This window comes from Canis aureus, chromosome X (genome assembly GCF_053574225.1).
Source record: "Canis aureus isolate CA01 chromosome X, VMU_Caureus_v.1.0, whole genome shotgun sequence".
Lineage (NCBI taxonomy): Eukaryota > Metazoa > Chordata > Mammalia > Carnivora > Canidae > Canis > Canis aureus.
The window spans coordinates 91,143,284-91,160,141 of NC_135649.1; the positions used below are offsets into that span (position 1 = coordinate 91,143,284).

Sequence of the window (16,858 nt, forward strand, 5' to 3'; positions counted from 1 at the left end):
AATAAGAAACATGAAGCATGGATGTTATGGATAGACTGGTCACTCTAACCCCCTCGGACTTAACAGCAATTCCTAACCAGTTCTTGTTTTGAACCCCATCTCCCCTAACTCCAGAAGCTTGGAGGATGCTTGGCAATCGGTATCTGCCCTTTTGGATTTCATACTGTTACTTTGGATCTTGGCTTTTCTCGCTTGGTTCTCCATTTTTTTTGTACCCTGGGCTGCTTCAGCCAGAAATCACTATAGTGTTTCTCCTGACTATTCAACCCAGATACTCATATAGAGGTAATTTAGACAAACTCTTCTAGAGCCTTCTTTAGAATGTTGGTATTCAGGCATGATTATGTCTAGACTGTGCATACCCAGGTCTACTAATTAGGGTCCTTATAACCATAGATGGAGTGGGAAGTTATCTTTGTGGTATGATTTGAGTGGGTAGCCTCTATAATCAGAAATACTTCCTACTCAGGAGAAGTGCTGGAAATTCAATCACTGGAGAGCTTTTCTCTTGATTACTTGTAATGCAATCCAAGATTCTCTTTTAAAATGCTGATGAACTAGCAGGGTTAACTCATTAGGTCAAAAACTCTTTAGTATGAATTAGATATTTTTAGCCCACTTCCTTCCCAAGTAGTGATAGTTGAGCCTAAGTAGTATAATGGAGTCCTTAGAAGAAGCAATGCTGAAAGGGAAGAAAAGACAGCAAAGTCATTTTGGAAAAGCACTGAAGGAAAATTTTGCCTACTTTACCATGTGGTCATGGGCTAACCTGAATCAACTCTCACACCCGTACAAGTAAGACTTTTTTCATTGTGTTTCCTTAAGGCTAGGTTCCAAATCAATATTTCTTCTACTTAGCAAGTGTTCTTTATTCATTAATCCTACCTTTGGCTGCTTGAGACTTCAAAGATTATCTTCATGCCGTCTTATTACCAGGACCTGGGAGGCCTTTCTTCTTTTTCACTGTCCATCAAATCTCAGCTTCCCCTCAAGGCCAAGATCATTACATACCCTCCATAAAGCCTTCTGTGAGACTTCAAAGCTGACATATCTCTACTCTCAATTTTTTTTTAGCAAAAATTCCTCTAGGGAATGAAAATGAAGAGGAAGCTGTGTTCATTGAGTACCCACTATGTGCCAGGCACTATACTAAGCATGTTTTAGAAGGTACCTCATTTTAACATTCACAATAATCACAGCAAACAAGTGTTATTATCTCCATTATATAATGGGAAACTAAAATGAGAAAGGATCTGTAACATTCCAGAATTTAGGAAACTAAGTCCCAAATCCCTATCATTTCTCTGCCTGTAGTTTCCATGAGAAGTTAGCATACATAGCTTTGTAATGATATTTTTATGTGTGAGGAAATCACTATGTAACATTATTAATGCTCTCTTTTACTTAAAAATTTTTGAAGTATTTAAAAAGAGAAAGAGATTAAGTACAATTAAGCTGAAGATTATGGAAATTCAAAGGAGAAATACACAGGGATTGCTATAGCAATTTCCTGTATTTTATGCTAAAATAGTGCCCATCTTTCTGATTGCAGCTTCCACAAATGTTATAGGTGTGTCAGTATATTGGCTCCCTACAGCCTTCAAGACAGCTCAGGGCAGCCTAGAGGAGCTAAATACCTCTAGCCATTTGCTGGCCATGGCATTCTCCTCTTGCTTGTCTCAGAATGTCACAAATATTATTATAATTTTTTATGTGTAATATAATATAGTAACAGTAGAAAATCATCCTTCCGAAGAACTATTCTTATAAAGAAAGCTTTCAGAGTAGTATCTCCTTACTTGTGGCCATGCATAACTTTAACTGACAAATGAGACTCAAGGCAAGTGATGTTAGTTATATGGCCACCTAGTTTTCTTGTAATTTTGGAGCACAAGGCTTTGTACTACAGAGGAAGTAAAATGAAAATGGAAAACAAAAAGATCTGTTCAGGTTAAAGGAAATAGAGATATGTCTGGAAAATTGCCCTGTACCTAACTGGGAAAGTGAAGGAGAAAGATGTTATGTCTTGTGTTCTAAAGTAAGCCATTAGATTACAGCAATCTGCAAGAGTCTAATTCCAAAACAATGAAAATTAAAAAAAAAAACTGTCCAGCTAGAGCTCGACAGCTTTTTAGTATCTAGAGGCTTGAAAGGTCTGTGGGTGAGATGAAGCAAACTTTTCCTGAGAAAAGCATGGAAATAATTTATTAAGGAATTATTGGTGACAAGTAGCTTTAATTCAGCATTGTGCCACTTTGCCAAAGTGTTTATTGTATTTTTTACTAGTCACTCCAACTTTCCTTTTTTTAAAAAAGACTTTATTTATTCATAGAGACACACAGAGAGAGAGGGAGGCAGAGACACAGGCAGAGGGAGAAGCAGGCCCCATGCAGGGAGCCTGACGTGGGACTCGATCCAGGGTCTCCAGGATCACGCCCTAGGCTGCAGGCGGCGCTAAACCGCTGCACCACCGGGGCTGCCCTCCAACTTTCCTTTTATTAGTATTGGCATATTTGCATAAAAGTATATATTTTTTACTTTTAATTTATCTATATCATTATATTTGAAGTGAGTCTTTTGTTGACCCAATTGGTCTTTTAACTTTTTAAATCCATTCTGAAAATCTCTTAATTTTACATTTAATATAATTATTGAGGTTTGGATTTAGGCTATTTTATTGTTTGTTTTGTGGTTGTTCCCTCTGTTTTATTTCTCTGTTTCTCCTTTTCTTCCTCCTTTTTGATTATTTGAACATGTTTCAATATTTTGTTTTATTTTTTCTGTTGTTTTTAACTCTTTATATAGTATTTTTAATGTTCTATAGATTATAAGATACGTACTCAACTTTTCAGTCTACTCAGAATCAATATTTCACTCTTTTCTTTTAAAAACTTTATTGATTTATTTGAGAGAGAGAGAAAGCACAAACAGGGTAGGGGTGGGGGCAGAGGGAGAGAGAGAAGCAGACTCCCTGCTGAGCAGGGAGCCCCACATGGGGCTTGATCCCAGGACCCTGAGATCATGACCTGAGCCAAAGGCAGATGTTTAACCAACTGAGCCATCCAGGCACCCCAATATTTTACTATTTTAAGTGGAAAAATATTAGCGCCATATAGGTACCTTTATATTGGTACCTTATATTGTACTTGCCTTTTTTGTAGCATATCTACATATATCAAAAACTTCATTTTTCTTCAGAAAAATAAGAAAAGTTTCATCAAAAATACATCAGAAAATGTGATAAATTTTGCTTCCAGATATCAAATATATTTTAAAGAACTCAACAGGAGAGAAGATATTCTGTTTACCCAGATATCTACCATTTTGTTGTTCTTCTTTCATTTCTAATGTTCCAGGTTTCTTTCTGTCTGAAGAACTTCTTTTAGCAATTCTTTCAAAAAAGTTTTGCTGGCAAGGGACTTTCAGTTTCCAGTTCCACATGTAAGAAGCTTGGAAGCCACCACTCCATTCTAACAAGTGAAAAGCTGAACAGACTGAAAAAAAAATCAACTTTTCTTGGATCCATAAGAGAAGGAAGGACACAGGGCAAGCCACTGCCCCCAAGATGGGAGACAGGTAAATAAAGGGATTTGCAGCTTACTGGAGCAGAGACTCACTAGCAGAAGCCATTATAGAAACCAGTGCCATGGTAGGGAAATCTTAATTGTAATTGACAAATTGCTAGAGGCTTAGTGTTGAAAACTATGAGTATTAAAAACCCTAGGGGGACCCACTCATAGGGGAACCCCTACAGTATTATGAGATTTACCTCCAGAAGCTCAACCAGGTTCCCACAGTAAATACCAGAGAAAAATCCCCTCAGGCTTCCAGTAGGGGAAGGGGAAAAGGAACCATTTTGAAATATGCTAGAACACTGTTCTTAACAAGATCTGTCCCCAGAGGAAACTAGTTAACTAGAGCCTGACCTGCTAGGGGTATTTTCAGACCTTAACTGACTGTGAGAAGTGAAATACCCAACCCCAGCAAACTCTAACCATCCTGTCCTACCCAAGAGGGGAGAAAAAAAACTGAGAAACACTTGTAAAGTGCATAGTCCAGAGGCATAGGCTCACCAAAAGACTGACCTAATCATAGGATTATAGAATGCTTTCCCTTTCCCCACACCTCACTACCACATTACCAAAGGCCTATTTATAGTAGTTCTTTTACCTGTTACATCATATCTGGCTATCAAAAATAAAAAATAAAAAAACCCTTACAAGGTATACCAAAAGCCAACACTAACAATTCAAAGAGACATAGCAAGCATCAGAGCCACACATGACAGAGATTTTGGAATTATCAGACTGAGATTTTAAAACAACTGTGATTAATATATTAAGGGCTGTAATGGATAAGGTAGATAGCATGTAAGAACAGATGGGCATTGTAAGCAAAGAAATGGAAATCCTAAAAGAGAACCAAAAATAAATGTAAGATATAAAAGACACTGTTAGAGAAATGAAGAATGCCTTTGATGGGCCTATTAGTAGACCCAACTGAGGAAAAAAAAATCTGTGAGCCAGGGGATGTATCAATAGAATGCTTGAAAACCAAAAATCAAAGAGAATGAAGACTAAAAACAGAACAGAATATCTAGGGAATGTGAGACAACTACAAAAAATGTAACATACCAGTAATGGTAATGTCAGAAAAAGAAAAGAACGGAAGAAATATTTGAAACAATTTGATTTAGAAGTTTTCAAATTTAAATTCAGACATCAAACCATAGATCTGAGAAGCTGAGAGAACATCAAGCATGATAAATATTAAAAAAATCCATAACCAACCCAAACAAAAAACATCCTACAACCTGGCATATCATTTTCAAATTGCAAAAAAATATCAAAGATAAAGAAAAGTCCTGGAGAAGCCAGAGAAAACACCTTACCTACAGAGGAACAGAGTTAAGAATTACATCCAACTTCTCAGAAGTCATGCAAGCAAGAAGAGAGTGGAGTAAAATATTTAAAATCCTGAGAGAAAGAAAAACATCAATCTAGAGTTTTATGCCCTGTAAATTTATCTTTCAAAAGTGAAGGAGACAGACTTTCTCAGACAAACAAAAATTGAGGGAATGTGTTGCCAGTAGACCTACCTTGTAAGAAATGTTAAAGAAGTTCTTTGAAAGAGGGAAAATAACATAGGTCAGAAACGCAGATCTATGTAAGGATGGGAAGAGCATCAAAGAAAGAATAAGTGAAAAAATATTTTTTTAATTTTCTTATTCTTAATCTAACATAACAGTTTGTTCAATATAATAACAGTAGCAATATATTCAATTGTGTATGCTTATGTGTATGTATGCATATATATGACTCTATATGTATGCATATATATATATATAAATGACAGCAATACTACAAGGTATGGGAGGAAGGAGTTAGAATTATTTTGTTATTATAAGGTATTTACACTAGCAGTGTAGTGGTACAGTGTTATATTAAAGAGGAATTGGATTAAATGTAAATACATATTGCAAACTCTAGAGCAACCACTAAGAAGAGTTTTTTTTAAAAGAAGTATAACATATGCTAAGAAAGGAGAGAATCATATAAAATGCTCAACAAAAACCACAAACCACAGAAAAGGAGTGGAAGACAATCAGAGGAACAATGGCAACAAATAGAGAACAGTAATGCATATGATAAACATTAACTATATCAATAATCATTTTAAATTTGATGGTCTAAATGTACCAATTTACCGAGACATAAGAGTGGATAAAAAAACATGATAACTATATGTTTTCTACATGAAACCCACTTTAAATATAAAGACATAAAGATTAAAAAGTGAATGGTGTACTGTTTTCTTAATGTCTTTTTTTCTTTTTTTTTCTTAATTTCTTTCTGATACTTCATTATTAGTGTATAGAAATGCAACAGATTTCTATATATTAATTTTGTATTCTGAAATTTTACCAAATTCATTTATTTGGTCTAATAAAACAATCCCATTTACAGTTGTACCAAAAGTAATAAAATACCTAGGGATAAATTTGATCAAGGAAGTGAAAGACCTGCACTCTGAAAACTTAAAAAACACTGAAGAAGGAAATTAAAGATGATGCAAACAAATGGAAAGATAAACCATGCTCATGGATTGGAAAAAATTAATATTGTTAAAATATCCATACAACCCAAAGTAATCTACAGATTCAATACAATCCCTATACTAATAGTGTTTTTCACAGAAATAGGACAGATAATCCTTAAATTTATATGGAACCACAAAAAAACCTGAGTTACCAAAGCAATAATGAGAAAGAAGAACAAATCTAGAGGCATCACTGTCTCAAATTTCAAGATATATTACAAAGCTGTAATTTAAAAAATGGTATTGACGCAAAGTAGACACAAAGATCAATGGAACAGAATATAGAGGCCAGAAAAAAAGAATAGACCAGAAATAAACCCATACTTTTATGGTCAATTAATGACAAAGGATGCAGGAATATACAATGGGAAAAAGACATTCTCCTCAGTAAATGGTATTGATAAAATTTGACAGCTACATGCAAAAGAATAAAATTGGGCCACTTTCTTCCACCATACACAAGGATAAACTCAAAATGGATTAAAAACCTAAGTATGAAACCTGAAACCACAAAACTCCTAAAAGAAAATATAGGCAATAATCGCTTTGACACTGGCCTTAGCAACTTATTTATGGATGTGTCTCCTCAAGCAAGGGAAGCAAAATCAAAAACTATTGGGACTACATGAAAATAAAAAGCTTTGGCACATTGAAGAAAACCATCAACAAAACAAAAAGGAAAATTACTGAATAGGAGAAAATATTTGTAAATGAAAAATCTGTTAAGGAGTTAATATCCAAAATATATAAAGAACTACAACTCAACACACATACAAGAATAATCCAATTTAAGGGATCCCTGGGTGGCGCAGCGGTTTGGTGCCTGCCTTTGTCCCAGGGCGCGATCCTGGAGACCCAGGATCGAATCCCACATCGGGCTCCCAGTGCATGGAGCCTGCTTCTCCCTCTGCCTACTATGTCTCTGCCTCTCTCTCTCTCTTGCTGTGACTATCATAAATAAATAAAAATTGAAAAAAATTTAAAAAAAGAATAATCCAATTTAAAAATGTGCAGAGGATTTGAATAGACATTTTTCCAAAGAAGACCTACAGATGGCTAACAGATTCATGAGAATGTGTTCAGTATCACTAATCATCATGGAAATGCAAACCAAAACCACAATGAGGTACTACCTCACACTTGTTAGAATGGCTAAAATAAAAAAGACAATATGTGTGTGTACATGTATATATGCACACAATAGAATATTACTCAGCTCTAAAAATGAATGAGACCTCACCATTTGGGACAACATGGATGGACTTGTGCTAAGCGAAATAGATAAATACAAATACCATATGATTTCACTTCTATGTGGAATCTAAAAAAGCAAAACAAATAAACAAAACAGAAGCAAGACTCATAAATACGGAGAACAAACTGTTGGTTGTCAGAGGGGAGAGGGTTAGGGGGAATAGGTACAAAGTCCTACTTACAAATAATTCACAGAGATGAAAAGTACAGCATAGGGAATATAGCCAACAATATGCAATAGCATAGTATGGTGAGAGATGGTAACTACACTCATTGTGGAGAGCATAAGATAATGAATAGAATTGTCAAATCACTATGCTCTACATCTGAAACTAATATGACACTGCATAACAATTATACTTCAATAATTAAAATGTAAATTATGGAGAAAAATATACCATGCTAACACTAATCAAGAGAAAGCAAAGTATTAAGTAATGAAAATTATCAGGAATAAAGAAGGGCATTTATATGATGATAAGGTGGTCAATTCTCCCAAGAAGACATAACAGTTCTTAACATGTATGTACTTAACAATAGAGCATCAAACGATACTCTGTGAAGTGCAGTTTTTTTTTTGTTTTGTTGAAAAGATTTTATTTCTTTATTTGACACACACAGAGAGAGAGAGAGAGCACAAGGAGCCACAGGCAGAGGGAGAGGGAGAAGCAGACTCCCTGATGATCCCAGAACCCTGGGATCATGACCTGAGCCCAAAGCAGACACTTAACCAACTGAGCCACTCAGGTACCCTGAGGTGCAGTTTTTTACCATGAAGCAAAAACTGATAGAACTGCAATGAGAAATAGATGAATCCACTATCACAGCTGTAGACTTCAACACCTCCCTATCAAAAATGTACAGATACAGCAGGCAAAAAATCAGTAAGGACATAGTTGAACCCAGCAACACTATCAATACACTGGATATTATTGATATCTATAGACTACTTCATCCAATAACAGCAGAATACACTTATTTGTCAAGCTCATGGAACATTCACCATGATATACCACATTCTGGGCCATAAAACACACCTTAACAAATTTAAAAGAATAGAAATCATACAATGTCTGTTTTTAGGTTGCAATGGAATTAAACTAGAAATCAATAACAGATAATTGGAAAGTCCCCAAATACATAGATATTAAATAACACACTTCTAAATAAGACATGGGCCATAGTCAAAATCACAAGAGAAATTAACAAATATTTTAAACTAAATGTGATGAAAATACAATTTATCAAAATTTGTGGGATGCATTGAAAACAGTGCTTAAAAGGAAATCTATAGCATTGAATTACATATACTAGAAAAAAAGAAAGATCTAAAATCAATCATCTAAGTTCTCACCTTAGGAAACTAGAAGGGGAAGAAGAGAATAAATACAAAATAAGCAGAATAAAAGAAATATTAATAATTAAAGCAGAAGTCAAGGAAATTGAAAACGGGAAATCAATAGAAAGAATCAGCAAAAGCCAAAGCTGGTTCTTTGACAAGGTCAATAAAATCAGTAAGTCCCTAACCAGGCTAACTAAGGAATAAAAGAAAGAAGACACAAACTATTAATATCAGTAATGAAACAGGGACATTACTACACACTCCATGACACAATCTACCAAAACTCACACAAAAAGAAACAGATGATCTGAATAGACCTATATCTATTAAAGAAATTGAATCAATTATTAATAAATGTTCAAAACAGAAAGCAAATTTATTTAAAAAAATTAAAAAACAAAAACAAAACAGAAAGCACCAGGCCCAGATGGATTTATTGGTGAATTATACCAAACATTTAAGGAAGAAATTATACCAATTCTCTGTAATATCTTTCACCAGATAGAAGCAGAAGGAATACTAGGAGCCAGCATTACCCAAATATTCAAATTAGACAAAGAAATTATAAGAAAACTACAATATATCTCATGAACATAGATTCAGAATTACTCAACAAAATATTAGTAAATCAAATCCAAGAAAGTATAAAAAATTATATACCAGGACTAAGTGGAATTTATTTCATGCAAGGCTGATTCAGCATTCAAAAATCATTGTGATTCATTGTATTAACAAGCTAATGTAAGAAAAATCACATGATCAATCAATGGATATAGAAAAATTATAGACGGGGTGCAACACCAATTTATGATAAAAACTGTTAGTAAACTAAGAAAAAAGGGGAGCTTTGTCAACTTGGTAAAGACTATGTACAAAAAATTTACAGCTAAGATACTTAATGGTGAGAAACTTGAATGTTTTCTAGGATCAGGTACAAGGCAAGGATATCCCATCTTTTACCACTCCTTTTCAACATTGTGTCTCAAGTTCTAGCTAATGCAATAAGACAAGAGAGTGAAATAAAAGGCACACAGACTAAGAAGGAAAGAAAAACTGGTTTATAGATGATGTGATTATCTATGTAGAAAATCCAAAAGAATCAACAAAAAACTCCTAGAACTAATAAGCAATTATAGGAAGATTGCAGGACACAAAGTAAATATAGAAAATTCACTTGTTCCCTATATACCAGCAATAAACAAGTGGAATTTGAAATTAAAAACACAATACCGGGATCCCTGGGTGGCGCAGCGGTTCGGCGCCTGCCTTTGGCCCAGGGCGCGATCCTGGAGACCCGGGATCGAATCCCACATCGGGCTCCCGGTGCATGGAGCCTGCTTCTCCCTCTGCCTATGTCTCTGCCTCTCTCTCTCTCTCTCTCTCTGTGTGTGTGTGACTATCATAAATAAATTTAAAAATTTTTTAAAAATAAATAAAAAATAAAAACAATACTATTTACATTAGCAACCCCTAAAATAAAATGCTTACGTATAAATCTAACAAAATATATATATATAATCTGTATGGAGGAAAATGACAAAACTCCAATGAATGAAGAATGAATGTCGAACTAAAATGGAGAGATATCCCATGTTCATGATAAGACTCAATAATGTCATGTCAGTTCTTTCCAAGTTGATTGATAGATTCAACACAATACCAATCAAAATTGCAGTAAGTTATTTCATGGATATTGACAAACTGATTCTAAGTACTTATATGAAGACACAAAAGACCCAGAACAGCCAACATAATACTGAAGGAGAACAGAGTTGGAGAATTGATGCTGCCTGACTTCAAGACTTACTCTAAAGCTATGGTAATCGAGGCAGTGTGATTTTGGTGAAAAAATAGACACAGATCAACTGAACAGAATAAAGAGCTCAGAAATAGACTCAAATATAGAGCACTAATCTTTGATAAGAGAACAGAGGTGATACAATGGACCAAAGATAGTCTATTTAACAAATGGTGCTGGAACAACGGGACATCCACATGCCAAAAAAAGTTAAACACAGACCTTACATCACAAAAATCATCTTCTGGATGTTCTTCACACTTTTTTTGTATTTATTTTGTAGCAGTTTGATTCTGATGTGTCTGGGCATGAATTTCTCTGGGTTTATACTATTTGAGATTCATTGAACCTCTTAAATCTTTAGGTTTATGTCTTATGCCACATTTGGGAAGGTTTTAATCACTATTTTCTCAAGTAGTTTTTCTACAGTATACTCTTTCTCATTTCCTTTTGGGATTCCAATGACACAAATTAAACCTTCAGTATTGTCCTACAGGTCCCTGAAGCTATATTCATTATTTTTTCCAATATTTTTCTCCCTGTTATTTAGGTTGGATTACTCCTATTAATATACCAATAAATTCACCGTTTTCTCTCTTATCTTCATTTTCCTTTTGAGCCCATCTTATAAATTTTTTATTTTGGCTATTACATTTTTCAGTTCAAAATCTCCATTTGATATCTCTATATATTCTATTTGTCTGCTGAGACTTTTGATATTTCCATTTATTTCAAGAGTATTCTCCATTTCACTTCTTGGAACATGTTAATAATAGTTGTCTTTAAAGCTTTCGTCTGATATTCCCAACATGTGTCATCTTGGCATTGGTGTCTGTTGTTTTCCCATGTGAGTTGAGATTTTTCCTGCTTCTTTGTATGGTGAGTAATTTTAAATTTTATCCTGGATATTTTGGGAGACTCTGAGTTTCTGGGTCTTATTTAAATCCTATGGAGAATGTAGATATTATTAACAGGCAGTTGGTTTGAGTCAGACTGCGCATTCATTCCAGTGAGCCTTCTGTGGATTGTATTTCTAACGTCAGTTCAGCACCATTCAACTCTATCTCATGTGTGTGCCACCCAGTGGCCAATTTGGGAGCTAGGCAGTGTTCTATCCCATAATTCAGTTCTCAAAATCTTTGTTATGTTGTTTAGGGTCAGATTCACATATGCACAGCTAAAGACTGAGCTTATGTATTCATAAATAATTTTATGGGATTGTTTCCCCAAGCTATACCCTCTTCAACATTTCCTCATTCCTTTTTCTTCCCTAGGGCTCACCTTTCAGGCTCTGACCCCAGAAAGATGGGCTTTTGGCAACTGTGCTGTGCTGTGTACTTCCCACAGTTGTACTTATGTCTGAGACCAAGCAGTAGGAGGCAAGAGAGAGAAAAACAGCAGCGGGGATTCACCACATCCTGTTGGGACACAGCTCTTCCGATCAGACATAATGGTTCTCCTCCCTCAGAATTTTGGACACCTTTATCCCTCCTTGCTGGTGCTGTTTCTGCTGCTGCTGCTACTTCAGGATTCCCTGAAGTGCTAGAGAACAGAGAAAAGGAAGAAAACCCTGGGAGATTTCCCTCACTCTCTCTAAGCATCAAGAAATCTTTTTTGTCCCCTTACAGACAAAACAAGAGGGCTTCTCCTAGAGCTCTCTTTATCCGTGCCCTAGTTCCCACTTCCAGGTTTTAGGCTGCCCCAAGATTCTTACAACTTGAGTCTAAGCCAGGGATAGCCAAAGGAAAATAAACAATAAACTCATCACTAGTTAGTACTTTGGATTCTGGTCTGTTTTCTTTCCCAATCTGTATGCTACTGTGTACTTTTCAGGGTTCTCAAATAGCTGCCTTATGCATTCTTTCCAGGTTTTATAGCCGCATTGCATGAGGTAAACAGGGTGTAGTTACCCCATTTTACTTAGAACCAGAATCTCCTGGGGCACATGGGTGGCTCAGTGGTTGAGAGTCTACCTTTGGCTCAGGTCGTGATCACAGGGTCCTGGGATTGAGTCCTGAATCATGCTCCTCTCGGGGAGCTTGCTTCTCCCTCTGCCTATGTCTCTGCCTATCTCTCTGCCTATCTCTCTCTGTGTCTCATGAATAAATAAAATCTGAAGAAAAACCAGAGCCTTCTATTTCTTTTACATCTTTCTACAAATATGTCTGTGTATTTATTCACAGAATCTCTTTTGTTATTTTTATAACATTTTTCCCTTCAAAAAGCCTCTTCAACTTTTGAATAACAGTATTACCTTAGGTAGAGTAACCTAAAAGCAGAGAATGAGAGATTCTATTGAGAGAGTGTTCTCAAGAGAAACCTCCAAAGAAGGACATAAAGGAAGCAGGAAAGGCAGCAGCAGAACCTAAGCAAAAAGGTGGATTCAACAGAAGTCTAGCATCACCCTGATTCTATGGAGAGTTCTAGAGCAAAGATGACACTACAGAGTTGTCTTCATTGAGGCAAAGGAGTTGGTCTTTTGCTCTATCATTTCAATTAGTCATTTGCTGTGTTGATAGGTATATAACCTCTTAGGCATCTCAGATGAGGTGGCTCCCATCAGTTTGGAACATTTCTCCAGAGAAGAGTGCAGCTGTGAGCTATTAGCAGCTAACAGCTCACAGCTGCTAAATAGGAAATAGAGTCAGTCTGGGTTCTGGGTAAGATGGAGAAAGTAGCTGAGGATGGGTGCACCAGACTGGTAAAGGAGTTCTGGGTGGGGCATCAACATCATCATTTTGGTAATTAATTGAATATTTCAGTGGTGATACTCACTCAATGCTGCCATTTCCTTCCAAAACACAGGAGTCACTGACTAGTGGCAGGGCAGGAAACATGCCTAGGCTGAATTCCATCTTTGGGGCAATGGTTCTTAACATTAGTGTGCATGAGAATCACTTGAGGGGGCTTGTTAAAGACACAAATATCAATACCACTGCAGAGATTCTTATCCAATAGATCTGTGATGAGAACTTCATTTTAACAAGGACCCCCATGATTCGCTTTCAGATTATGTGAGTGATCATTCAACTCAACCCATTTCAATGATGTCAAACATCACTCTGTTTTCATTTTGTCTCCCCCAATAAACCTGAAGCTCCTATGGGAAGATGTTAAATTGCACTCATTTCTCCTGTAGTGATGTTCACGGCCATGATTTTTTTTTAAATACAAAATATTTTTTTAAAGATTTTATTTATTTATTGAGAGAAAGAGCGCACAAGTGGGGGTGGGGGTGGAGGGAGGGGCAGAGGGAGAGAGAGAGGGAGAAGTGGACTCCCCACTGAACAGGGAACCTGACACGGAGCTCAATCCCAGGATCCTGGGATCAGGACCTGAGCTGAAGGCAGACTCTTAACAGATTGAGCCACCCAGGTGCCCCCAAAATACCAAATACTTTTTAAAAGTCCTTATCATTTCACTGTTCAGTGATCCAAGTAACTATGGGGGGCCTGAAATAAGGTGGTTATAAGTATCTTGGGGCACAAAAGCACAATCTCAGAGCATGAGCCATAGGAGTTGTAGAATCCTAGGAGGGAACAGAGACAGCCCCACCAGCAGTGAATCATAAGTTCTTAAAAATAATCTTCAGAGAATCCAGGGGTATCAGAGTCTGACACAAAATACCCATCTCTGCCAAATGCCCAGCACCATGAATCAAAGCATATGGCTGAGATGGGCCTGGGAGAATAGCATCTGTTTTTACAGCTGTAATTGTCCATACAGATTGAGGTCAGTATCAATCATATCATCGTTCACTATAAAGGACAGAATATTGATCAGTATCCATACCTGCCTGACAATACCAGTTCCATTTTGGATATCTAGACAGATTTTTTTTTAATTTTTTTTGTATATTTTTTAATTGGAGTTTGATTTGCCAACATACAGTATAACACCCAGTGTTCATCCCATCAAGTGCCCCGCTCAGTGCCCGTCACCCAGTCATCCCATCCCCCCGCCTACCTCCCATGTTCATTTCCCAGAGTTAGGAGTCTCTCATGTTGTAGATAGATTGTAAGACAAAAAAATGAAACTATATTTCCAAATGGACATAATAAAAACTAACCTGAGAAACCAATGGATTCTCAAGTATTCTTTTAATTCCCTTTAAGAATTAGGCTGCATCCTCTGTGTCCATCGAAAGATGAATGGATAAAGAAAATCTGGTCTATGTATACAATGGAATATTACTCAGCCATTAGAAATGACAAATACCCACCATTTGCTTCAACGTGGATGGAACTGGAGGGTATTATGCTGAGTGAAGTAAGTCAATCGGAGAAGGACAAACATTATATGGTCTCATTCATTTGGGGAATATAAATAATAGTGAAAGGGAATATAAGGGAAGGGAGAAGAAATGTGTGGGAGATATCAGAAAGGGAGACAGAACATAAAGACTCCTAACTCTGAGAAACGAACTAGGTGTGGTGGAAGGGGAGGAGGGCGGGGGGTGGGGGTGAATGGGTGACAGGCACTGAGGGGGACACTTGACGGGATGAGCACTGGGTGTTATTCTGTATGTTGGTAAATTGAACACCAATAAAAATTAATTTATTAAAAAAGGAAGTCTGATGTAGGGAAGCATGTTAAGATTTTATGGACCATTAAAAGTACAGATATTTTAATGATTACTCAGATCAAAATGTCATTTATAGTCATAACAAATAAGTGGTTTGGGGTTTGTTACTCCCAAAGGGGCTATCATTGAGGCTGACCCTTGCCCAAAGGCATGTTTATAAATATATCAGCTTTACAGAATGGGTAAAGCACCTAGTTGTTTATATTCCCTTAATGACTGACTCTTTCTTTGCTTCTTATAGTTAAATGAGCTTGTTGTTTGCTGATAAATCCTCCTAAAATTCATGAGGTCAAAGTAAAGAACCAGTGTTGTGTGTCAACCCATGATCATCTGTTTCATTTCCTTGAGGGAAGAGAAGCCCTGAGCTGAGGTGATGAATAGTAGGCAAAAAATTGATTAATAGGCATCAGGGAAGATCATTTTTCTGGCTTCACTTATATGCTTGTTTAAGCAGGCAGGCTAGATTAGACATATCTCGGAGGAAAAAGTAAAAAAAAAAAAAAAAAGATTGGGGATGAGGTGGGGAATTGACCAGGGAGCTGTAATCCTGGGAGGCCATTTTGTCTCCTGGGTTTAATAGTTTCTGGAAGAATCCAGAGACCATGACAATGAGTATGGGTGAATTGAATACTAGGTCTTGTATTATAGACTGGGATTTCTGGGAAGCTGACTTTGAGGGCGTAGGAGGCAGGATGCCTATTAGGGCATGCCTTTGGGATCAACACCTGGGAAAAGAAGGAACCAGGAGTGGGAACAGGGAATAGCTGAGCTGTGATGTAGGCCCAACAACAGCCTCAACTGACCCACAAGTAGCTCTGGACCTGGATTGGCCCTTCAGTTGTCTTCAGTTGGGCCAGAATGGTAGGAATTTCTATTCCTGCACTGATTTGTTATTGGATAAGGACAACCTCAGAAGGTCATTCAAGGAAACTGCCTTTGGTCAAGTGGCTCTCTGTAGCTGAAGCAACCCATGAAGGGGCTGAGAGCTGACAGTTGTCTGTCCACCCCAGGGGCTCCTAGCAGCTGTTAACAATAAGGACTTCACTAAAGGGGCATCTGGGCAGGGCATGAACCTGAGCACAACACCTGGTCAAATTTGGGCCATGTTTTATCTGAATGATCATACTAGGTAGTGGGAACCCAAAAGAACTGTAAGGCTAGTTGTAAAAGGCAAGTTATGCCACCTGAATTTTGTTGCTTCTGCCTCTAAGAATCATTTTATTCTGAGATCTGACAAGGAAAGGCATAAGCAAGGTGTTCTGGACCTAACCCTACATCTGTCTACAAGCATAAGGCAAGCTAGGTTGGAGTCAATGGTGGGGTGTGACACAGGCTGGGGCTGTCTATGGAGCATGGCGGGTGGATATATATCATCCAAGGCCTTCATCAAGGGCCATGCAGTCAATATAGGGCATCCAAAATGAAACAAAAGTCAGGTGGTGGTAATACTTGGAAGTTCATGCAGGCTGTTGGGATGCAGGGGGAAAATGACAACTACCCTTTATCAAGTACTTATGTGATCAGGGACCCTGCTGTGCACTTTACATACATCATCTTCTTGCTTACAACTCCATGTGGCAGGCATTATTGTCTCCATTTTTATGGACAAACCAATTCAGAGAGGAACTTACTCAAAATTATACACTTGGTGTGTGGCAGAGATTATGGAGACCGACTTTCTGGGTTCAAATTCTGGCTCTTAGTAGATATGTGACCTGAGGCAAATACTTAATCTCTCTATTGTTTAGAATCTTCATCTTTTTTTTTAAGATTTTGTTTA

General features: G+C 37.0%; 1 protein-coding gene across 5 annotated transcripts in view; it reads left to right on the plus strand.

Moving 5' to 3' along the window:
- LOC144308658 (ferritin light chain-like) overlaps nucleotides 1-16,858 on the plus strand; it is a 145,002-nt gene that overhangs the window by 39,130 nt on the left and 89,014 nt on the right. For 2 of the 5 annotated variants that reach the window (XR_013375043.1, XR_013375042.1), the window contains 2 exons: nucleotides 3,357-3,576; nucleotides 11,768-12,617. The exons of 2 other annotated variants lie outside the window; for them this stretch is intronic. The gene's annotated coding sequence lies outside the window, so the exon portion shown is untranslated. Of the gene's footprint in view, nucleotides 1-3,356; nucleotides 3,577-11,767; nucleotides 12,618-16,858 lie in introns of those variants that run through there. One more of the 5 variants, XR_013375041.1, reaches the window with a different exon arrangement.